Source organism: Arvicola amphibius, chromosome 5 (genome assembly GCF_903992535.2).
Source record: "Arvicola amphibius chromosome 5, mArvAmp1.2, whole genome shotgun sequence".
Lineage (NCBI taxonomy): Eukaryota > Metazoa > Chordata > Mammalia > Rodentia > Cricetidae > Arvicola > Arvicola amphibius.
In genome coordinates this window covers 28,979,579-29,003,793 of record NC_052051.1, presented here as the reverse complement: position 1 = coordinate 29,003,793, position 24,215 = coordinate 28,979,579, and the positions used below count along the sequence as shown (strand labels likewise).

Below are 24,215 nucleotides of genomic sequence, written 5' to 3'. Positions count from 1 at the left end.
CACACAAATTGTATTCATTTAAACACTGCCTGGCCCATAAGTTTCAGCCTCTTACTCACATCTTGACTAACCCATATCGAATAATCTGTATAACACCACGAGTGGTGTCTTACCGGAAAAGATTCAGCATGTCTGAACTGGTGGCTAGCTTCATCGCATCTCTCTCCCTCAGGAGAGGCATGGCAGTCTGCCCCAGAGAGGAGAGGCGGGGCAACTAACTGAGCCATCTACCTCACTTCCTTTTCCTGTTCTGTCTACTCCACCCACCTAAGAGCTGGCCAAGACAGTTTCTTTATTAGCGAATGAAATCAACACAAACAGAACACTGTCCCACATCAGGTATGTTGCATCAATTTTAACAATTTTATCAATATCATTCTTAAATTAGCAAAATATACAAAGATGTGTTAGTTAGCACAAAAGGAAAGTTCTGGCCTCATTTTCTAAATTAAACGGTTTGTTCTCACAACTCTTCCCTATGAGCAGTCAGCCTGGGTGTTAGTGGGCCCAGCACCATCCTACTTCAGTCCGTCCGTGTTTTACAACACCACTGGGACCATGTTTTCTGTCTCTGGTTCAGCAAGACTGAGATCAAGCAAAAGCAATTTACCTGCTGTTTCCAGAATACTGGGTCATCCACAGCAAGGCTGTCATCTACCCACCAGAGGCTCACTTCCCAAGATTTGCTTCAAGTGTCATGGTCAGAAATTAAACATGGTCTGTCTTTACATGGTCAGAAACTTAAAGCTGATAAACTCTAAATCCTGCCCAGTCACAAAGTGATCCCACCTTGCCAGGCTTGCCTACAAATCCCCAATTCAGGCCCATCACCTCCTCATTCTCCCACGCCACTGGGCTGATGGAGGTGGCACTCTCTCATGCCCTGGTAGAACTAAGAAACTGTGTTTACTTTGTCAGTGGTTTGCTAAGAGGTCTTTAGGGAGCTGACAGTGAAAGTCAAGGTTGGGGCCAAAGAGCTCAGCCTTGGTTTTGAACAATAACTTAGTATCTTCCACTCCCACAACCCCACATTTCGGGTAAACATGGAGAACCACAGTCCTATTTCTGCCTGGGAGTGTCAATTTGGTGTGTAAGCTTTTCCTGAGGAGACAAGGAAACATCTATTCACTCCAGAGAGAGCACTGGTGACAGACCAAAGAAACTTCCTCTCGAATCCAGGTTGGTGAACCAATGAGTTTCACTAGGATTACTTGCAGGGAACATGGGCAATTTATGGATGGCTAACCCACCAAAGAAGTCTCCCTTCCTGAGTCAATGTTAACTGCCTATATATACCCAGGAAGGGGTGGGGGGTCTCACGGACCCCTCCCCCTTCTCCATGAGGAACCCAATCTTGGGTGGGTCTCAAGCAGGTGATCACAGCTGTTGAGACTTCAAGAGAACTCTCCCTTCCTCCTTTCCTCCCTCCCTCCCTCCCTTCCTCCCTTCCTTTCTTTCTTCCCTCTTTTTGACACTTTCCCTTTCTGTATCTCTGTTTGTCTCTGAGTCTCTCTCTATATCTCCTTCCCTCCTTCCCTCCCTCCTTCCCTCCCTCCCTCCCTCCCTCCCTCCCTTCCTCCCTCCCTCCCTCTCTCCCTCCTTTCTTTCTTCTCTCTTTTGGACACTTCCCTTTCTGTATCTCTGTTTGTCTATGAGTCTCTCTCTGTATCTCCCTCCCTCCCTCCCTCCCTCCCTCCCTCCCTCCCTCCCTTCCTCCCTCCCTCTCTCCCTCTCTCCCTCCTTTCTTTCTTCCCTCTTTTGGACACTTCCCTTTCTGTATCTCTGTTTGTCTATGAGTCTCTCTCTGTATCTCCTTCCCTCCCTCTCTCCCTCCCTCCCTCCCTCCCTCCCACTCCTCCTCCTGCCTCTCTCTTCACAGAATCCCCAGAGTTTGAACTCTAAAACCAATTTGTCCTTTAGTCAAGGAGCTAACCTAGGCTGGAGGGAGCGTCCCCTCCCCCAACACACCTGGCAAGCCGCCAACCTTCAGCTGCTGCCTGTGTTTGCTGTGAAGCCACCCACTTCTCTAAGGCAGCCAACACAAGACTCTGAGGCTCAGGCCTAATTTTAGCCTTGTCAGGCCATTGTGCCATTGCCATTCATCCGTGGCCGGCCTGTGTCAAGTCAGGGCCACCCTGGATGTACTCTGCAGCCAGAGTTTCAAGGTTTTGGTTTTCTCAGCTTACCACCTCACTCCACCCAGGACTCAGCAGTCAAATAGAGGGTATCAAGTCACAGACTTCCTCCTGCCTTGCCTCTCTTCCCTCTGCAGTGCCCCCCTGACAGAGACACAAGATGGTTCCTTCTCCTGCAGCGCTGGGATTTCTTTTCTGCCACAGCTCCTTCTACTGAGGTAGCATTAAGTCTGTGACAGACACAGGAATGTGCCTCTCAAATACCCTTCAAGAAAGGTACAGTTATCCAAACAATAGAGTTCAGTGGTTAACTGTTTACCCTCTGCTTTGGTTCAGGTTTCTATGGGTGTAATAAAACACCATGACAAAGAGCAAGTTGGGGCAGGAAAGGGGTATGTTAGCTCCCAGTCTCACATCACAGGCAGTCATGCAGGGGAGTCAGAGCAGGAACTCAAACAGGTGAGAAACCAGTAATCAGGAGCTGATGCAGAGGCCGTGGAGGAGTGCTGCTTACTGGCTTATTCAACCTGCTTTGTTATACACCCAGGACCACCAGCCCAGAGTGGAAAATGCCCCCACAGACTGAGTTCCACAGGCAAATCTTGTGGGGGTATTTTCTAAACTGAGTTTTCCTCATCACCGATGGCTCTAGCTCGTGTCAAATGAACAGAAAAGTAACCAACACACCACCACTGACTTGGCTGGGCATTTGCTTTTGAGCCTGATGGGTGGAGCTTGAATAATGATGGCATAAGACAGTGGCTTAAAGTCTAGTGCACTCCCTTCCAACATGGCCACGCTATGGCTAACCTTCCAGTGAAGGTCTTTGTGTCTTACTGTGGTGTATCTGAGAGTTCTCCTTCCAAGCGTTCCTTTCTCCTCAGCTCATAGACCATCTTTATGTTCTGAGACTATGTGTCCTGTCTACTTCTGCTGTGTCTCCACTTTGTCTTCCTCAGGTGTTGACCATAATACATTTCTTTCTCTTTTGCCTTCATAGTGATATCCACTTCCTGGAGGACACACCCACCTCTACTCCCAATGATCAGTCATGATGGGGCTTGACAACAGAGTTTATGGAAAAACAGGTGAGAACTCCATAAATATTTACAGTTAACCCTCCTGGGAAAAATAAATCTGCTCTGGACATTTTTCTTTGGCTCTCCAGATGTGCCCCATCTTTTCCCACCCACTTGGTCCTTAACTGTCTATGCTATCTGTTCTCTTCCCTTCTCTTTCAGTGCTGCTTAGACAGTAGGAATCATCAACAGGATACTGGAACGTGACAGAAAGGGACATTCAAAAGTGCTTTTCTTAGCTTTCTTCCGGCTAAGTCTCCATGGACTGCCGGTGTCCTCTGTTGAAAGTTGTATCTCTTACCAATGAGTGTAGTTACTTCCAGCCCTGGTAACTGCCCTGTCAGGCCCAATTATGTAACAGCTCCCCATGTGGCTGGATCTAGGTACTGCACCCTTGCCGGAAGTTCCCCAACACTTCTCACGCTTCCAGGACGTTGTCTAACTAAACCATAACTTTAGAGCATCCAGATCCACTTAGAACAAGAACAACAAAGAAAATCCTAAGCTGTTGTGTTTAAATAGCTTACTTGGACTGGTAGAAGAAAAAGATACAATTGCAAACAGATTACAGTTCTATAGAAGTATTGATGTAACTATTGAAAGGAAGTCTATTTGAACTTTGCTACAGAATTATTGGTAACAGTTGACACCACAAGAACACAGAGTATATCCAGTGGTCATATTAGAGCTTATAAAAATTTAGTATATTACTCCAAATTTTCTTTTACAATGCTATCTGGGGGCACAAGTTTCTCAGGTTTAAAGCAGGGAGCCCTGGTTAAGGTGATTGTTTTCAACTTTTGAACAAATATCCCCATATTCAGAGGGATTGCAATTTCTCTCACACATCATATGGTGGATTGAGAAAGGTGACTCAAGACAGCATTTTTTAAACAATTTTTAAAATTTCCTTCTACAATACCTTTGAGAAGTTATAAAAGGTTCTGAACTATCTCTGTAGATACACTCTGAATATGGTCATATTCACAAAACAGATCTATAATTTCAAAGAGTTTTGAAAAAATCTTGTGCCCCATTGGCTTTGGGCCTCAAGTCACAAACTACTGATCTACAGACGTGTAGGGGAACTAGATAACTGTAGAAGACTGTGTTTAGTGGGCCACAACTGGATGCAGACTCACAAGTATGTGTGGCAAACCCACATTCAGATATACATAACTATGTAAAGAAAGATAAATAGGGGAATATAAATAGACATAGTACATATAGTTTTTCAGCTAGTTCTCCTTCTTGTGTGTGTATGTATGTGTGTATGTGTCACAAATGTCATTTTGGAAAATTTATATTTCAAAATATGTGTTATTATTGCAGAGGTTTGTGATTATAGATTAAGTTCCATGTTTTTCAACAAATCTTTGTAATATTTACCAAAATTTGAGTGTTTTCACTAGAGTACATATCGTATGCCTTTAAACCCTTGTCTGAGGGCGCCATCAGCTCTGGGTTCCTTCTCAGCTTTTGAAGCATCACTGATAAACTGAAAGTATGTTGGTCAAGTTCCCTAGAAGAATGAGTATGATCAGATGAACAAATATTTTAAAACGAGTTATTAATTCAGTGTATGTTAAACTAATAACAAGTTTCACACCTACAAGACTGGGAACCTGGTAGTGGCCCCAACTTTAGGTTGGGGTCTCAGCAGCTGCGGTAACCCCACCGCAGTCTTTCACTATGGAAACCGACAGCCTGGTAGTTGATCAACTGGCAAGGCTGGGTGCTTCAGCAGGCTCAGCCTGACACTGGAAACCTGACACTGGAGAGCTGATGGTGCTTAGTCAACAATGGGAGCTGGAAACCAGGATGGTTGGGAGCCATGGAGAACTCAGCAGCAGCAGAACCAGAGTGAATCAGCTCATTCGCATAATGGAAGGCCAGAGAAGTGAAGACAGCAATTTGTCTCCTACCACACCCTCTTTTCTTTTCTGGGATGCTACAGGAAGGTGCCTCCCACTCAGGAGAGGACTTGCCACTTACCACATCAATTAAGGTAGTCAGGACAATTCTTTGGGTAGGGATCCCTACTCAGGTGATTCTAATTTGTGGCAAGTTGATGTCAAAAACAACCAAAACAAAGAGTGACTTTGATGACTTCCCTTCCCTATTAACATACCTTGTTTCGGTTTTGTTTCTCGAGACAGGAGTTCTCTGTGTTACCTTATCGGCTCTCCTGGAACTCACATTTTAGACCAGGCTGGCCTCAACCTCACAGAGATCCGCCTGCCTCTGCCTTCCGAGAGCTGGGATGAAGGCCACCACCGCCTGGCTCTGTTAACATATCTTAGCCATTTTTAAGATCTCACACCTGTTCTTCCCTTCCTAGTCATTGTCCAGGTGTCCAGTGTGGGGGCAGACACACTCATTTTGTTCTCCCCCTTTGTCAGCCTCACAGGCCACTGTTTATCATTCTGAGTGCTTGACTGCTATCTCCTTGCCTCTCCCTGCTTGAGGCAACAGACAGCTTGTTCTTCTTTTCTTCTTGAAGGAGTGCCTGAGCTCTCTACCCCAGGGTGTAAGGACACACTCCCATCTGGGCCTCTTCTTTCCTATTTATCCCCTCTATGCACACCAATGGCACCAAGTCACAGCTATATCTCAATGCCGCATGCCTTTTAGCCTCCTTGGCTTTGCATATCTATCTACCTTGTGTCTTGACTTTCACCTGCTAGAGCAAGGCCTACTCCTCTCTGATGTCTCCATCTAATAAATACCACACTTTCTCTCAGCAGTCCCCAATGGTAACTCTAAGTCAAACCATCACTGTTTTCTGTCACTGCCTAACAACAGTGGCTTCTTTGACAACACACGTTATAGGGCAGGAAACCAACCGTTCCTCTACACTTCCGTTTCTACCAGAAAGGTGTGCTCTCTGAGGTGGGGCCAGATGTTTAACCACTCCAAATGGTTCAGCTGCCTTCCTGCTGCTTGCCATATGGTAGACACCACAGATGGACAGATGCATTTCTACATCTGCTTTAAAAAGTACAGCTCTATTTATAAAGCAAAAAAAAGTGCAACTCACTAATTTTCCTTGCATGCACCTTAAAACAAAAAGCCAACTAATCATATTAAATAACGTTTTTCCCATTCTAACATCTATATGGATTAGGTTGTGAATCTCCAAATGACAGGGCTAGCCAGGAATTAATCAGGAAGGGATAAAATTTCTGTTGTGAGGGGCTGGAGAGATGGCTCAGAGGTTAAGAGCATTGCCTGCTCTTCCAAAGGTCCTGAGTTCAATTCCCAGCAACCACATGGTGGCTCACAACCATCTGTAATGGGGTCTGGTGCCCTCTTCTGGCCTGCGGACATACACACAGACAGAATATTGTATACATAATAAATAAATATTAAAAAAATTTTCTGTTGTGATTGGGAATTCCTAAGGCTCAAGTCAGCAACAAATCCCCACCTTGGTCCTTTGCATATATCCAGGTACAGTGGTTTGGATTTGAGATGTTCTCAAGGGTTTCATCCTTAGGAAGATGCTATTAGGAGGCTGTAGAGTCTCAGGGTGGTGCCTAGTGAGAGTTCTTTGGGTCTTAGGGGTACAGTCTTAAGGAGATGTTGGCACCTTGGTCTGTTTTAGTCTCATTCTTTGCTTTCTGGTTGCCACAAAATGAGCAGCTTTAGCCACGCTGCTCTCCCACCATCATGTACTTACTGCCTCCTCGCAGGCTCAGGTGAGATAAGATCAACCTACTGTGCAGTGGAGCTTTCCAATGCTGTGAGCCAACTAACATTTTCTTTTCAGTAAGTTGATTCGTCTCATGTATTTGTTACAGTAGCAGAATGCTAATATACTACACCTATTCTCTCTCTATGTCTCTCTATATATATGTGTGTGTGTGTGTGTGTGTGTGTGTGTATGTATGTGTCTGTATGTGTACACTAATACACATTTCTATGCATGTGCATATTTGCATCCAGATGTATAAGCACATGTGTAAATGTCCAAGGATGTTAATGCCTGAGAATGACCAAGAGGGCACCTTGTACAGACACACCTAAAAAGTACTTGGTTTCTTCTGTGCACTAAACTATTTAACATATGAATGAAGTGTATCATGCAGACAGGTACATTTACAATAGAGATAGAGATTATAGATACACTGAACTATAAAAGGATGGGGAAACCTGCTGTGCTTCTTGGTGAAATTTTCACTTTACCGTCTGCTCTGCCACCACCTGCTTCCTACTTCAGCCCCATTTTCCTAGCCCTATTCTCCTTCACTGTGGAAGTGACACAAATTCACTTCTAGGGAGGTAGGTTGTTATAAGCAACAGGATTCCTTCTGGGTGAGAAGCAACTAGAAAAAAAAATGATGACATCAGTCAAAGAGGCTCTGGCCTTGGGAGTAGAGGTCAAAGAACACACAAAAGGGAGCATTCAGATTTGCATCACATTGAGGTTGGAGATGAGCTGGTGTTAGGTTACTGCTCTGTGAAATGCTAAGTCAGGTTTACCTTTTAGAGTAAAGAGGGCTCGCAGTAAAGACTTAAAATTTTCTTCCAATTGACCTGCAGATTTATCTGCAAAGTCAGTGCATACACACACTCTCTCACACACATATACATATACATATATACCTATAAGTTGTATGCATTTTCTTCAAAAAGTAAACTATCTAAATCTATACATGTGTACACACAAACATAGGATAATACCCTTTTATGTACACACACAAGTATTGTCTTCATTAATATCTCTAGATTTGTCCCAAATAAAAACTAGACTAATGTTCTAACAAACCTTCTTCTTTTAACTCTAATGCTAACTGCTTCATTAAAGGTCACAGATCTTTCCTTCTTTCTATTACTTATATTGAATCTGTTCTTTGACAATTTCACATCTGTGTACAATGCATTCTGGTTACCTTCACCTCCCCCTTCCCTTACCTCCCCAACACTCTTGGCAATGCTCCTTCTTCCCTACAACCCCTAGTCCATGGCCCTGTCTTATGTTTATTTGTAACCCACCTACTGTAACCAGGGATGTCTGTGTGACCTTGAGTTTGTAACAATCTACTGGAACCTGAAGAACTCACCAGAGGAAACAGGGAGGTTCTGGATTAGGTGCAGTCACAGACTGTGTCTAACTAAGGTAGATTACACTCACCAAGCAATTAGATTGTTAGAACAATTCAGTAACACCAAAGGAATTCCATAGTCTGCTAATGCAACACGTGTGTCCGTAAATCCAAGAAATGGCACCAGGAGAGAGAAGAATTCTAGAAGGCACTACTCCACTTGTAAAATAAATAGTTAATGCTACATAAAGTGAAGCAAAAGCAAACCCAAGCCAGGCCCCTGGAGGTAAATCCAGAGTCGACTTACAACTTGGGAGGTCATCACATGGTTTGAAGAACTGAGAGCTGACTGAAACTCTCTTTCCTATGTTAATCGTGTTCAACACCTTAGATTTTCACAGCGTATTCCAAGTCCCTTAGAAGTCCCCTCCACAGAATGGGATGCCTAACTTTCCAACCACCTCCAAATGTCTATCATAAATGATAAGGCAGGGATGGGAACCACTGGTCACAAAAGTAAAATATGAGGAGCAAGACTAGGGCAAACAGTAAGGAACACAGCTGAAAAAAGGACCAAACACTTCCAACATTCACTTAGATGCAAAATTTAAATCTGTGTTTCACTTAGCCTTCTGTGAGCATGCAGGAGAAACATTTCCTGTCACTGTGGCCCTGGGACTCACAAAGCAGAGCGGTAGACAAGAGGCCAGGAGCCCAGGCATCCAGCTCTTCCCTGTAGATACTGCGTTAGTCATTTGCTCTGGTCACCTGATCCCTGAGTGTCTGTGATCTTCTTTATATATGACTGAGCCGAACAAGTTCATGGTTCCAACACCCTTCTAGTCATTGAACTTTCCTCTTTATCCCCCCAGCTCTTCACTTGGCTATACCATCAGGAGAAATGTCCAAACATTTGTTTCCTGGCTTCTTACTTTGATAAGTTTTAGCCTTTTGAGCCCATGCACAACATTTCTGGGGGGGGGGGGGGGTGGGAAGTATTCAGAATCAGTGAGGTAAGAAACTATAGTAGACCATCCATGGGTAATCGGAGCCCGTTACCCTACAGAACTAATTTCAAGATAATTGGCAAGTCACACCCTGAGCTGAGGATGCGTGTGAGTGGCAGAATATTTAGGAAGCATGAGTAAAAAGTCCCTGGGAGTCCTTGGGCTCTCTCCCAGCATAATACAATAGCGAAAAAATGAAGCAAATAGATCAAGTATCTTGTTTTGAGGTGCTAAGATGGACAGTAAAAAAAAAAATACTAACTTAATATAGAAGTCATTCTAAAAGTTTGATAATAGTTCTGCTTTTCTAAATATAGTATTTCAAATCTAGGTGAATGTTTAATAATTTGCTGTGTTTTATTAACATTTTTAGCATAGTACTATGCCCTCAGTGTGTAGTATACATGGATTGAGTGTCTGTGTGATTCCCACAGCCATGTGGTGAAGGCCTAACCCTGAGTGAAGATCTTAGGAGAGGGGACCTTTGGGAAGGGACCTAGGATTGATGATACCACAACAGGCCCCTGTGATTAAATGAGTTGTCTTTTAAAGAAGAAGGAGAGAGACCTAGCTTTTCTGTCCATCCTGTGAGGACACAACAAGGAGGTGGCCACCCCAGCTCAGGACCCTTCCCACAGTCTAGCATCTTAATCTTGGATTTCACAGCTTTCAAAGCTGTAGGAAAGGATGCCTACATTTAGAAACTGTCCGCCTGTGCTACTTGGTTACAGCAACCTGACCTATGGCTATGTCGGTAAACAGTTTCCAGCGTTAGAATTGAACACTTTTCATGGGTCTTAAAAGAACAAAACAGACAATGGGTTATCTATGTAAGATGGAGAAAACAGGTCCTGGGGAGCCCGCACAATAAAGCGCAGATGCTGAGTTGTGGGATGGAAGTATCCTTGCACTTCCAGGGGCATCCTAGATATTGACCTCTCCTCATTTTCTTCAGGAGGATGAAAAGGTGAATCATAGGAGATGAGCATGGACACATGCCTTAACTCTTCTTAGATGTTTCTTCATCCCTAGTAGGGCCTATAAGGGAAATCTCATAAGTATCGCAAGAGTTCCTTTTGTATGGGTAGTTTTAGAACCACTTTTATCTTCTAAATAAAATGTATTTGTCGGGTTAATAGCCTATCACATAATAAAGAAGGAGTTCCTGTTTTGATATCACTGAGTCATTCAAACTCATATATGGATAGGTAACCACTAGCCCTGATTTGGAAGAAACCTACACAGACCATGTACTGCTATCATCTCTCAGGGTTCTGCAAATTGCCTGGGTTCAGCTGGCCATTTCTCATTTGGGATCTTAGTCCTGTTTGTTTTCTGTTGCTGTAACTGAAATGGGTTGCTGGGTTACTGGTTCTGAAGGCTGGCAAGTCCAAGAGCCCACAGTGCTGGGACCCCGTGAGGGCGTGCATGCTGCCTCAAAACATAGCGAAGAACTGCATGGTGCAGTGCAACTGAGCAGATGTACTCTGATTTCTCTTCCTCTTCTTAGAAAGTCACAGATGCCACACTGGAATCTCCTCCCAGTGGCATCTTTTAGTTCTGAATGCCTCCTAAGTGGCCCACTTCTAAATTCCATTAAGCTGTGACTTTGGGGATAAGAGTCACATACGTAGAAACCGTCAGACAGTGAATAGAGCCAACTCATGGGAAGACTCAAGCATCTGGGCTCATCAAGAGTCCTTATCTGTATGTGGGGCCCACTGCAGTCTCCTGCGGTGTATGATCTAAGAGAACATACTGGATGGGAAAGATCACCCTTTATAATGTATCCTTAGACGTTCCCATAGTAGTCCTCCTACCTTAGCTTAGTTAGGGTTTCTATTACTGTGAAGAGACACCATGACCACAGAAACTCTCATAAAGGAAAACATTTAATTGGGGTAGCTCAAACTTACAGTTCTGAGGTTTAGGCCACTATTGTCATTGTGGGAATTATGGCAATATGGAGGCAGACACGGTGCTGGAGAGGTAACTGAGAGTTCTACATCTGGATCTGCAAGCAGCAGGGAAAGACAGTGACATTGGACCTGATTTCAACCTATAGGGGCCATTTTCATTCAAATCGCCACATTATCCACTTTATGAGAACTGAGTCAGTGAGGTCAATCTTACTCCAAAGGAGGGGAAAGTGTCCCTATCTCTTAAGCTAAGAGGTTTAATAACATACAGAAGCCATGTCTCTCAAGTTGCCAGAACCCTGTGAAATCTCTTCCTGGGACTCCAATTTGCCCTGCATCTTGAACTGCTTCTTCCCCTTCCTCCACCTCCAACCCCCACATAGACTCTTGAAGAAATTCCAAGTCCACGGAATCCATTGTTTCAATAACCTGCTAGCTAAAGAAAGGGCACTAGTGTTTCTAGAATATCTTCACTCCTGCTAGGGCACTCCACCTATGACAGGGAGCTACCAGGGGTCCGATGGCAGGTTCTGAGATGGAATGCAGCATCAGCATGCTCATAAGTAGGTCCAAGATGCTACCCACGCATCCACTGGTTATTGGATGCTCTGCAGAAAGGGACTGAGCTTGGGTGAAGTGGGCTGACAGTGGAGTTTGTCGGCAGGTGAAGGTATACTTTCAGAAGCTGAGAATACTTTCACACAGTCTGTCCTCTGCAAAGAGAGCCTAGGTGGGCCCAGGGCAGTAATTTGTTGTCCAGTAGCAGATTGGGATGGGACAGTTTCTGAGGTTAAACTGGGAGTGTGCTTTATGAAAAGGTTTGTGTTGATTCTTACTCACAGCTAAGTTTCCCTGCAGTGGTTGGATGGGCCTGAATACTGGGGGTGACGGGTGGCAGGGTGTGTGTGTGTGTGTGTGTGTGTGTGTGTGTGTACGCGCGCGCGCGCGCGCGCACACACACCATGACATTGGGTCTGATGAGCTTACCTGGACTCAGTCTCAGAATGCAGTGACCATCAAAGGGTCCCACAGAGCAAAAGTAGCCGCAAGCTCCTTGTATCCAGATGCCCGAGATCATCATGGACTGTCTGGCCCTGGTGCCACTCAAAGAAAGCAAGGCTGGAAGGTGGGCCCAGTTTCCTGCCTGGTCCTGCTGACAAGCTCGAGCCAGTCTTGTCTCAAGGAGAGCTTGTTCAATTGAACTTTCAGCTCCCTAAATTGGCTCATTCCCCTACCAGAGAAAACAGCCATATTATAAACACACAAGACTAGAGTTAGGAGGGGGTGGGAGGGGGGGGTCTCCAGGCTCTTGCCTAAGTCTGGCCTCAGAATTGACTTTTCTGTCAGTGAGAACACAGCTTTGCTTTGACTTCTCCTGTGTGCTTTGGCAGTTTCGGCATGGCTGTAAAATTTATCGAAGGGAAAACTGGCATTTATCTTGGGTTCACTTGCACTGGGCTAAACTGATAAACAGATGGGGGTTGGCCAGGCCACGGCTAATTTGGTTAGCACTTTACAAAATACAAATGTCACCTTTATTTCTGCAGGGATTATTTATTGCTAATTGGGAAGTTATTGGTTCTGTTAGAGTCTGACAGGATAGTTCACACCGTTGAAAACCATCTACTTCCTGGTTTTTGTGAAGCAATATCCATTATAAAGGGAAGGGAGTGTGCTGCCCTGTGTGGGAAGATCTGACATTGATAACAATAAGAGAGTAAAATGATCTTACTGGGTCTGTATATGCACACAAAGAGCACTATCTGTAAGGCTGTGGAGAAAAAAAGAAGGAGAGAAAGGGAGAAAAAAGAAAAGAAAGAAATCCACAAGATCTGAGGGAAGCTTGCAGGCAGAGGAGGCCAGAATTCAGAACAATGTCCTTCCCTGCCGTCTCCGGACTTCTTTTCTTTTGTGTCCGGCTAAAGGCAGTGGGAGGATCAGAGACCTCATCCTGGCTCTGTTTACTTTGGGAACAATCGGTGATATATGAATAATAATGCCTCCCTCTGACCATGACTAATTGAATTGCAGTGAGCACGGTGCCTGGTCTGGGGCTTTGCTGGCCAGTCCATCACGCCATTTCTCAAGTAGCTCGGGACAGTGATGGATGGCCTGAGTCCTTCCAACGAGCACCCTTGAACACCTAAGAGCCGGGGTGTGAACCTGCATTCCAAGTTTCTATTAACCAGGTCCTCAGGGAGCAGCTGCTGGCGGGAGTCAGCGCTATGACCGGTAACGAAAAGGGCAACCGAAGGGAGAGGAAACCTTCTTACCCGGCTTCTTACTCATACCTGACTTTAGGAGAATCTCAGGCTTGGGAATGGGTAGCAAAATATCACACCAGGTCACCATGAGATCGTTTCAGCTGCAACTGACCCTATTAACATCCTGGGGAGAGGTAGGAGTGCTGGCCTAGGGAGTGGGGGACGGGAGCGAGTGCAGGGAGAAAGTGGCAGACCAAGATGGGTCTTGTAAGAGGATATTTAGGAGACCGCTTAAGCTAGTGTGCAATTGGAAACACAATTTCACACTACAGCCACGTCTATAACCTAACAATGGAGAGCCCAGGACCCTAACGTGGCCGGGGGCTGTCTGCGCTGTGTTTACACAGCGAACCCGCAGCTGGGACCCTAGCTCAGCCGGACTTTGTTCTCACAGCATGAAGGTGACCTGAGTGACCTGCCGCCTCGGTCTCTAGGGAGGCTTGGTGCAGTGGAAGTCCCCCACTGGTAGGGTCACAGCCATCCCTCTCAGGTGCGTTTAGTAGGGCCAAGCCCTGTGTAGGCACCTTTTCATCCCAGCTGCGCCAGCCAAGCTGGGGAACACATGCTGACTGGAAGCGAGCTTGCACGGGACTCCTTGCTGAAACCTCTGGAGAAGCAGAGGACAGCCCAAGGGACTTTGTACTTGCCTGATATTGAAAGTCCTAAACCGTTAAATTCCTTCATGCAAGCTCAGAGCAAATGTCTCACCTGCCTCTATGTGTTAACAACTACTAGACAGTATGCCACCAGAGAGCTGAATCTCATTTACGAATAACATATGTTTATACCCAAGTTGAACGTTATAGGTGTAACTGAGGTATCCCATTCTCATTTAAAAAAAAAAAACTTTAAAATAAATATCCAAATGATTACTATTTTTACATTGTTTATTTTGTCTGTAAGTTGGCTATAATCTATTTATCAGTCTAACTGGCTACTAGCTAACAGTCCAACTATCCATCTATGAATGTACCTATCCAACCATCCCACCTACCATCTGCTTGACTAGTTGAGGGGATTGTGTGCTCTGAGAAAGCAGCCCCTTCTTCAGGTGACAGAGAGAAATGGGGTACAGTCCCATGCTACTTTGGGTCTCTTAAGCCAAGCAGAAAAGTTATTGCTTTCTGCTTTGTATATCTTACTTTCTAACCCCACTTGACCAAACAGACAAGATATTCAAGGAAAATAATCATTTCCCTATGCTTATAGCCACATGTGAAATATTTCTAATCCCTTACATTAAAACTGTGAGAGCCTTTTAGTCCCTGTCTTCCAATCCCCAGTCCATCTGCTAAACAAACAGTCTGACCACCCGGCGTGGGCCACACTCCTGGGGTTAAGATATTCCACCCAAAATCCCCTCACTCTTTCTTCGCTGATATTCATGGCCACTGTTCTTGTGCTTTGAATACCAAACAAAGGGAGAGAGAACTGGCTTAGTGGCTGCACAAGTAAGGGAGAGGGATGGGCAAGGCGGTGGTGCATTTACCCCTCTGTTCCTGTTTAGAGTATAAATATTCCAAACCCTTACCCAGGATCCACATTCATCCTGTCATTAGGAAGTAACAAAATGTATTAATAAGAGAAGGCAGAAGCCAACCTAATTTCTAGAAAGACTGCAGAGGACAGCCTGTCTGGGCTCTGAGACAATGCCCAAATTATAACCACCACCTTCTAGTAACCTCTGGTGCAAGGAGCAAGTTGTGCCTTATGATGGAGGGGTTTCAGATAGAACCATCATATATTCTAGCTTCGCATGCTGGGCCTAGACAGCGTCTACTGGTCCCTCTTTTCGTGCATGAGAATAATGCTTGAGGGGGCATTTAGAGAAAAAGTGAACAAAGATCTAGGAGAGAGATAATTACAAAGAGGGATACAAAAGTCTCTTAAAACAAGCAAAGAGAAGCCAGCTGGATGGACAGTGGTCGCGCCTGCCTTTAATCACAGCAATCTGGAGAACTCTGTGAGTTCAAGGCCAGCCTGGTCTATAAGAGCTAGTTCTGGACAGGCCCCAAAGCTACAGAGAAACCTTGTCTCGAAAAAACAGAGAAAGAGAGAGGGGGGAGAGGGAGAGGGAGAGAGGAAGGGTGGGAGGGAGAGAGAGAGAGAGAGAGAGAGAGAGAGAGAGAGAGAGAGAGAGAGAGAGAGAGAGAGAGAGAGAGAGAGAGAGAAGCTAGCTGGAAATCAAAGGTTTTTCCTCAGGCTCAGTTATCACTGGGGCTGGACTTAATTTCCAAAACCTGTAAGGCTGTAAGCCTTAATGTGAGCCCTTAATGATCAAGAGGCAAAGCCAAGTTGCCTTTGAATGCTTCTACTGTCAAAAGCAAATGGCATTTAGTTCCTTCGTACTATGAAGAAGCGATGCTTCCCACAGGCTGAGTGCTTGATACTTCTAATCATCCACAAATATGTCACTCCTCCCAATAATCTAGCAAGAGGCTATCATCATTTCAGCACTATTGATGAGACAACCAGGAACAGAAGGGTCCAGCACATGCCCAGTACATCTGACCCCAGCCTCCTCTGCATTTCATTAACTCAGATCAGTCCTCTTGGCCCTGATTGCAGTACTAATTGGATTCCTCCATCCTTGCCATGAACGGCTGTTCTGAAAATATTCTTCCCTAGGACTTGAACTATAGTGAACACAGCTGATAAGGCCCAGTGAGGTTGTGTGGGAAACCCCTGCTCCCTGAGATGCTGGTCCCTAACAACGTAACACAGGCAAGACTCAGGTCAAAGGCAGATTTCCCTACCTTACAGTAGCATAGAAATCTGGGGCTCCTAAAGCAAGTGCCTCCCAGGAAGCAACAAGTACAATTCAATGACATGTTTTATAAGATGAAATAACTTTTCTGATAGTTCAATTATAAACCGTATGCAAGTGCATCTTTTTATTACCTAGTAATTCTGTGTATGTATGCGTGCACATGCTCATGTTTATTCCACAGAAAATACATAGCTTTGCAAAGGTCTGTTTAAGAATAACCACTGTGGTTTCATCAAAATGTGCAAAGAGAAAGAACCAGATACTTACTTCAAAAAGAATTGTTGAGATAAACTATTTGCATATGTAGATCTGCTGAAAACAACAAAATTCCTCTGTGTTTGCTAAAGTGGAAAACTGCCCAAGATAATTTAAGTAAAAAACTATACACAAATATCATCTTTTATAAAACAATTGTTTTATAAACTGTAATTATACCAGGATATCAGGGTAAAGGTAAATATCCTAATTAATCAGAAATTGTTATGTCTATAAATAGAGTCAAATGGGATAGATTTTTCCTATATTATGTCAGATAGTATTCTTTTTATATATATATATATATATATGTATGTCTTTATAGAGGCATATATATGTGTATATGCATATATACATACATGCATACACACACTCGTGCACACATGCATGTGTGCAGCCTCTTAGTATGTAGTATAGGCTACTCTTAAACTGTGACTCTCAGCCTGCTGAGTGCTAGGATTGCAGGCATGCATCTCTCATACAGCTGCACTATTTCTTTCCTAATGGGTCTGTATGTTTAACAGACAAAAAACAAATTTCAAAGTTATTATTTATTGTTTTGGCTTGAAGGTGTAGCTCAGTGGTAAAGTGTCTGATACGGAAGCATAATAATTCATCAATGGGGAAAAAGTTATTGTTTTACTCAGCAGATACTCAGTGACTACCTGAGGGGACGAGAGGAAGCCCTAAGTGAATGCAATCCTGAGTGGATGTGTATTGTTGACATGGGCACAACCATGCCCAGGATCTCAATGCTTCAGCCCCAGGGGAGTAGAAAATCCTTCCCTTGGTGAAGCTCGGAGGAATGGCAAAGCCTTCCTCTGGTCCTAGTGCAAATATTAACAGTGTGTGCAGATGATGTCCACTGTAGCTTTCTCATCCCTGGATGTTTATGGCCTCAAACTGCTTCCCTACAAAGACTGCTCTTACCAAGATTGACAAAGCCTGTCTCCTCATTTATATACCATAACTCCCACTTCCTTGATTCAATTGTATGCAGTAACTCCTCCCTGTTAAACTTACATAACAAACACTCTGACCTTCCTGGGTACTACAGCTTCAGCATCGGAGAACCGAGACCACCCAGTCCCAGATTTCTGAGTGAATGAATGTCTTTTCTTCAGTCCTTCACTGTCCCAGTCAGATCAAATTCCTAGATCTATGCAGAGTTCAGCAATTCCCAATACCATCTACCATTCTTGCTTTAAGATAGTTTCTTTTGAGGTCATTTAAACTAGCAAGCCAGGTTCTTAAGAGTTCTTTGCAATTAGACAAAATAATGATCCCCTGTTCCTGCCTCTTCTCCATACCTGTTCTTCAATCCTGTTTTCCTCTTGTTTGATATCTGTCAATATTCTAATGAAGCTCATTGTCATTATCCACGAATAAATATCTGTGAACTAGCCTCAACTCGAAGATCTTTTCTCGACCCCAAATTAACTCTAAGTCACTTAGAGATGTGCATCACATCTCCAAAACAGTGAATTGCTCCAGGGACTGTCTGCAACTGAGGCTGGACAAGGCTGCCATCTTGTCTAGTTCACACACTGTGACTAGGATCTTTCCCACAGGCCACTTAATGCTATGTTTGTGTGTCTTTGGGCTTTTTGATAGTGATGATATTGTTTCAAGTGGCCTCCAAGGTGGTATGAACTGCCACCTAGGTCTCCAGAGTTCAAGAAATCTGGGATTTGCCTTACAGAAAACAATGCATTTTAAATTAACTTCATCCAGTCATGAATTGTAGTGCTGTTTGCCACGAGTTCATTCTAGATGGATTAAGTGTACATAAAAAATAAGGTTTCTCCTTAATTAATTAAACATAAAGTCTCTTAAAATCAATCCACATGTATGATTATACCATCCTAAACACAACCAATCTTGTCTAAAAGTTATTCCTAGCCTCTGGTTGTGGCTTCTCACCTCTGTTTCCTGGTCTGCAAGTGAAGTGAACAACCTCCATTACATTCTCCCATTGCTGTGAGCCGAGCTAACCTGAAATACCTTCCTCTCCATGATGGACTGAAACACTCTAAACCCACAAGCCAAAATAAATCTTTCCTTCCTTAAATGGTTGCTGTGCAGTGTTTTGATCATGGTCACACAAAAGCAAATTGATACATTCCATAGATACCAACTCAATGTTTGCCACAACTATGCAGGACACAATTTTTGTGAAAGGCTAATTGTTGTAGAATTGGCTTTCTATATTCCCAGCCACCATGGTCACAGATTCAAATCAACAAAAGATGGGAGCTGCTTGGCAAAAGTCTCATCTAAACTGAGCCTAGGAAGACTCTGAGAGGCAATGATGCCAACAGCAGAGAGAAGGCTTCTTCTCTAAATGATAGAGGTGACTATTTATACCATGCTTACATTGCATTAGGGATTATAAATTATCTAGATAGCATTCAAATTTCATAGGAAGTTGTGCATAAAGTAATACAAACACTCTTCTATTTTGTACAAAGGGCTTAAGTATTTGTGGATTTGTGTGATCTGGGGATCCTTGTGGAAGGAGGCTTGGAACCGATGCTCTAAGGAGTCCAAGGGACTGTTTCAGTCTGGACAATATGGCTGCAGAAAGGCTCAAAGGTTTTCCTAGTTGGTTCCATCTATCATCTTGACACATCTCAGAATAATCTATGGGAAGTTTCAACTGGAGGATTGTCTTGATTAGAATGTCCTATAGGCATGTCTGTGGGTCACTTTATTGATTGTTAATTGTAATACAGGGCTCAGTTCACTGTGGGCAATACCATCTCTCGGCAGGTGGGTCTGGGCTTTTCAAGGAAGTTTGCTGAACCTGACCCAAAGAGCAAACCTGTAAGCAGTGTTATTCTGTGGTTCTGCTTCAGGTTCCTGGCTTGAGTTCTTGCCCTGACTTCTCTCGCTGATAGATTATTACCTAGATATGTAAGTCAAACAAACCTCCTCCACGTTGCTGTTGGTCATGGTGTTTATCACAGCAACAGAAAACGAACTAAGACAAACCTCCTCCACGTTGCTGCTGGTCATGGTGTTTATCACAGCAACAGAAAACAAACTAAGACAGAGGTTAAGCACCTTCTCAAAGCATACATTGCCCTGTGAAACTCAGCAATTGCACCTCCAGGACAGAGGAGTTCTCAGGGAAGGGAAGGCAAACCAGTGGCTCACTCAGGAGCACACTAAGAGGAGGAGAGTGATGTCGCATCATGATGTAAAAGACCTGGAGAAACGGAGAGATCTTTTGCCCTCCATGAATGGTACACAGACCTCTCATGGTGTTATGTCATGTCTCCCTGGTGTTAGTAGTGGTATCCAGGTCCAGTTAGTATCAACCATTAATAAGAGAATACCTAGAGCCTGGGCTTGCCTCTCTGTGTAATCAAAGTCTCCCTGCTCACACCGTACTGACCTTGAAAGTTGTCCCCTAGAAACACCGAAAAAGACAGTGATGAAGGATGCTGAGACAATCCCAAAGGAAAGGGCTGGAGCTGTCCCTTGACCACTTGTTAATTATGGCAGTGAGAGTCTGCATGAGAGGGTTTGCTCTGAGACTCATTTTCAGGATAACTTACAGCTAACCTTCATCACATCGTACTTGCTGGCAGACTCAGGAGAGTTAGGTGGCAGCAGATTGGTTTAACTTGTTTGACTTTCTCTACTTAAGAGATCCCCTTTCTGGCCACATAGCATCCACTGTGGCCTTGAGAATCTCTCTAAATCCATCTCCCAGCTTTAGAGTCGGTGAAATACAAATCAGGTGGCAAAAAGCTCCCTGCAAATGTTCTGAGACTTGTCTAATCGGTTCGCCTGAGTGGCCTTCAGTGTCTGCACCGATAGGACATCTCTCCATGTATTCCATCACCTACAATAGAAACCTAGAAGTTAGTGGAGTGGAAAGTTATTGCTAGTAAATTTGTATTTGCATCTTTATAGTTTTCAAGTCTAAAGCCAGGCAAGCTAATATTAACTAATATTCTCTTGTATGCAAAAAGTACATCTTATGTCTTGATGTACATTTGGGTTGTCAATATTTTCATTTCTCAATGAAAGGGGAAAATGAGTAAAAATTAAATCTTGTCTATAAAGAGTTGGGCTTTTAATCTTTATATTAGCAAATGTCAAACAAGTGTTTTGTATATGAAACCCTCCATCTTATTATATTTCAGTTTTGAGACAGGGTCTGACTTTATGTCCTTTGATGGCATGAAACTCACTATGTAGATCAGGTTTAAACACATAAAGATCTTCCTGCTTCTACCTTCTGCATATTTGGATTAAAGATACCACCACACCCAACCAGAAAGATTCCTTTTTAAATACCTCCAGGTTTATGCAATGAGGAGGGTAGGGGTCCTCTGACCAAATAAAAAGTCAGAGGTGGAGAGCTAGCAAGCCCTCCCTACTGAAAGGTCGCTCTGAACTACAGCAATGTGGGGGTGGTCACAACTGTGAGGAAGATGCTGTCATCAGGTGGCTAATGACTCTCTGAGGAGCACTAAGAGGCACCATGGGTCAAGCATTGAGTGCTGGTTCAAACTCTGACCCAAACAAAGGTTACCTCCTTAAAGAGACACCATCACATATTCCCACATCTTTACATCCTAACTTCCTTTTTCCTTTTATCCTAACTGCTGACTTGTAGAATAAGTGAAGTATATATTTGTTAGAAAATTTTTCTATTTGCATAATGGGAATAAAATAACTACTTTTAACCTAAAGAATTATAATAAAGAGAAAATAATATTGTTACTCTGGTAACATCTAAAACAATTTATACATTTAGATAGATTCTGTCAGTAATAAAATTATGGTTCTGTACTTGGATACAAAAAATTTTAAAGCCTTAGTATTAATGATACCATGCCAAAATTACGCTTCCTAATTTTATCATAGTTCTCACTGGTGAGTCACCCACACAGAAGCAGTGTGCTGTTAATGATACAATGCCAAAATTAAATGTGTTTGTTGATGTCTGTGTTACTCCTATAGAGGCGCTTCCCAGATGATCTATTTGTCTGGTCTCTCAGCAAGGCCTTGATGAGTTTGGCAGTGTCCTCTCTAGATCAGAGCATCCTTAGACATCACTATCTTGGAGGCCCCTGGATGACTCAGTTAAAGTAAAAGCTAACAGCCACGGTCACTGACAAAAGGAAGATGCAATAAGAGGAAAATGACTCTGTGCTCTAACTTTCCAGTTGCTTCCCTTCAAATATCCAGCCAAAGTCACAGGTCTCCTATTTCGAACTGGTTTACTCAACCCACGTATAGACGCTGAAATCCTGGCCAACCCGTTTTGCATGACAATTGCAGGTCTGTGTACATTCCATAACTTAACTCCCCTGTAAAATTTCCACAGGGAAATCAGCATCTGCCTGGATATTTATTTGTTTGTTTTGTGAAGTCAGGTGGACTGTCTGTGTTTATCAACTGAGCCTGGCTTGCATATATATTGCAGATAAGGACAAATCAGGATAGCATTTAGAATGCTGTGTCTTTGGATGCTGTCTTGTTTCTTAATATTTCTGTGATTGGGAGGGAGGCGGGGAAGAGACAGAGGGAGGGAGGCGGGGAAGAGAACACTATTGCAGCTTGAGCAGTTCTTTTTTTCCTCTCAAAAGAAGCTCTGCTTCTTCTCTCCAGTGTAGAGAGGAAAGTATGTATTTTTGAAGAGGACATAGCACTCCTGCATTTTGCTTCAGATAACAGGAATGAGATGAGACAAAGGACACTGGGCTGGACTGTACATGCAAAACTACAGCGTCTCGTTCTTATGACATCAGACTGCCATGCAGCCTCTGAGAGGTGGCCGTTCAAAATTCCTGCTGCTCTCCCAAGCCAAAAGGTGGGCAGCCCAGGGTTTCAATTCAGCAAATGTTTATTAAATCTAGAGCTAGATCAGGATTGTGTGTTCTTTTCTTCCTCAAGAGACATAGAATATGATAGAAAGACAATTGCGTATGTATACAAATAGTTAAAGTTAATTATACGTGATGGGTCAAAAAGTTCTGAAAAAAACTGGCATATCCAGTATATAAAAGTAGTGATGTCAAGAGGTTGAAATAACTTGTAAAAGCTTGGAAAGATGTCCTAGGTAAATCTCTCCTGCGATGGGCTTTGAGTTGATAAGGAGAAGATTAAAAAGAGCATTTCCCGCCCAGGGAACAGCAGGCAGGAAAGAATAGTATATGTAGGTATATTAACGAGGTAGATAATGGACAACATGCTCACCCCCATACCCTGATTCGAAAATAAATGTGAAAGATTAGGTTCTTTTAAACCCCCCACCAAAAAAAAAAAAAAAGTTAGGAACTAAGAGACACAAAATCAGGGACCCAAAATTTCTGCAAGACTAACACACTGGACTAAAGTAGAATACTGTCCAAAGCCAAGATGGGGATCTATTGACTAACATAGCCTTGGCTCTTTTGGAGGATGGAGTCATGGAAGGGGGCTGAAGCTCTGAAGTGGCTGTGAGCAACGGAAAAAAAAAAAAAAAACATAGGATGCTCAAGGGTGATCACTTGGTAGCTTGAGAGGCTGAACAAGAGAGGACTCTGCCTTCATTGCCTGCACCAAACTGCAGGCAACAAAAGAGGCCACTGTGAGGTGGAACTAGAAGGTGAGGCCCCTGGCTAAGATAGGGGAATTTGGTGGTGGTGGGAACATTGTTGATGCCAGGAGGCAGTCAGAGACCCACTCTTGAAAGAGGGGCATGAGCCTATCATTTGATACCCAAGTTACAGCATGAGGAGCAGGTAGGACAGACAGGCTTCTTCAGTAGTAAATGGGGAATTTCAAATTTGGAGACACGTGCAACCAAGATTGTGTAACACTGATACAGTCTCAATCTTGAATGTGTCCCCAAGGTCCATGTGTTGACCATTGATGTGTTGTACTTTTAGGGATGATGCATTGTTAGTAGGTAAGGGGGGGGGGGATGTCAGGCTACTGGGAACAGACCCTGAAAGGGTATCAGGACATTGCCCCTCTGGTCCTGATCTTTCTGTTTATAGATGTGGTAGTAATGGGTCTCCTCTCCCACATGCTCCTTCTACAATGTTCTGTGTCCAAAGCAACAAGGCCCATGTGACCCTGGACTGAATCCTTCTGAAACCATGAGTCAAAACAAACCTTTCCTCCTATTAAGTTGATGATCTCAGAAATTTTGTCACAGTAATGGGAATCTAGTTGACAGTTGCCCAAAGGCAAATGTCATAATGGCTAAGATCAAAAACACTGATGACAGCTTATGTTGGAGAGAATGTGGAGTAAGGAGAATACTTCTCCATTGCTGGTGAGAGTGCAAACTTGTGCAACCACTTTGGAAATCAGTAAGGTGGTTTCTAAGAAAATTAGGAATCAATCTACCTCAAGACCCAGCAGTACCACTTTTGGGCATATACCCAAAGGTTGCACAATCATTTGCACAAGGACATTTGCTCAACTGTGTTTACGGCAGCATTATTTGCAATAACCAGAATCTGGAAACAACCAGATGCCCATCAATCAAAGAATGGACAAAGAAAATTGATACATTTACACAATGGAATATGTGGTTTAAAAAAATACAAGGAAAAACAAAAACAAAAATTCTTGAAAGTTGCAGGCAAAAAAATCTGCATGAGGTAATCCAGGCGCAGAAAGACAAGCATGGTATGTATTCACACTTACGTGGATACTAAATGTAAAGCAAAAAATAACCAAGCTACAATTCACAATCCCAGAGAAGCTAAGTAAAAGAGGGGGA

At 43.6% G+C, this 24,215-nt stretch overlaps 1 long non-coding RNA gene across 1 annotated transcript in view; it reads left to right on the top strand.

Annotated features, from left to right (window-relative positions):
- Positions 1–3,135: 3,135 nt before the first annotated feature.
- Positions 3,136–24,215, top strand: part of LOC119814159 — a 34,602-nt gene continuing 13,522 nt past the window's right edge. The window contains exon 1 of the long non-coding RNA XR_005285367.1: positions 3,136–3,223. This is a non-coding gene — a long non-coding RNA (uncharacterized LOC119814159). The remainder of the gene's footprint in view (positions 3,224–24,215) is intronic.